Source organism: Carlito syrichta, unplaced genomic scaffold, assembly GCF_000164805.1.
Source record: "Carlito syrichta isolate Samal-C Ts95f unplaced genomic scaffold, Tarsius_syrichta-2.0.1 Scaffold102037, whole genome shotgun sequence".
Classification (NCBI taxonomy): domain Eukaryota; kingdom Metazoa; phylum Chordata; class Mammalia; order Primates; family Tarsiidae; genus Carlito; species Carlito syrichta.
This window is the reverse complement of record NW_007046133.1, coordinates 70,886-72,283: the sequence shown is the minus strand read 5'-3', so window position 1 is coordinate 72,283 and position 1,398 is coordinate 70,886.

Sequence of the window (1,398 nt, the reverse complement as noted above, 5' to 3'; positions counted from 1 at the left end):
TCCCCATAACAAAGTATAACCTAATCCGTGACTGACATATTCTATAAATCTTTTTCATCCTAAGTTGATTGATTTATGCCAAGTTAAACAATTCTATAGAAGCTTAAGTATTTACTTTACAAACGAAAGTGGCCCATCCCAGAATGTTTGGAATGTGGCCCAGAAGCCTGTGACCAATACTAAGGCTCTTAGATGTGACACGAGTTTGAATTATAAGTTGTGTGAAAGCCAAAACTGCAGTTTGTGGAAGAATGGGAGCAATGAGCTTCTAAAGTGAGCTTGTGTTCATCTTGGTCTCAGAGTTTTTATGTTTGAGCTTATAGGAGCTTAATCAGGTTAGTGCTGAGTAGAAAGGGGGAGGAAATGGGGTCAAATAGCTCCCGAACGCATCCTAGTGGTCTCGGGGTCAACAGCCCTTCCTGATCCCTAATGCTCAGTGGGCCTCCATGGCTGGCCCCCAACATATCTCTAACTGAGAGATGGAATGATTATATATTAGTGGGTGGAATAGTCAATAGCCCATATTTGATCACACCCGGAACTGGAACTGTTATGCCACTGGTAGGTGTGTCACTTAGTATGCTGAGGTATTATAATGAGGGTGTAATGAACTTCAAATCCACTGCCCTGTTGGATTAAACCAATTCTTAAGAGCTCTTCTCTCTTGTAACCAGGTTTCTGGAGTCTCTGATAAACAGTTCCCTCTCCCACCGCACCATTATTTTTTTTGCAAGTCATGGAACTTCTTAACTGTTGCCTGATATTTTTCCATTCTCCTGCAACCACCCAGAACTTTTCCTGTCTCAGGTCAAGCCCCCTATGACTAACCCCATGCCACCCTTCATGTTTCTCCCATAGCGCTTATCATAGGTTGGAATTATATGCTTACTTGAGTCATCAGCAGAAGATTGGGTGCCTTTCCCAATCGGCTGTAAGATCCACGAGGTCAGAGACTGCTGGACATATAGTGCAGAGCAGTGGATAGCTTGTGGCTGGAGCATGATTGAATGCCCCAGTGGGAGCATAGCCACTCGGGGCACACCTCTATCTGCATCATCAACAGTTAACTCCTGCAGGGCAGGGCGGTGCTTTCTTTACCATAACACTTTGTGAGCTTAATCACAGTGTTCATGACTGAACCAGAGTTCTGAATGTGTTTTGACATTACGTAGAATCTTAGACCAAGTCCCATGTTTCACTTCCTTGTTGTTTCTGGGTCTGTGACAGTGCTTTCATCCCTGGATTCAATCACAATCCCCAGCAGGCAGGTGCACTGTCTGCCTCTGTTTAAGAGGACCCAATACACGGACTCTATCTGCCCTGAATATAAGTTTGCCCAAATGCCATCAGTGTCTTGATGATATCCCAATTTCAATGCATGACATTGAAAATGCTCTC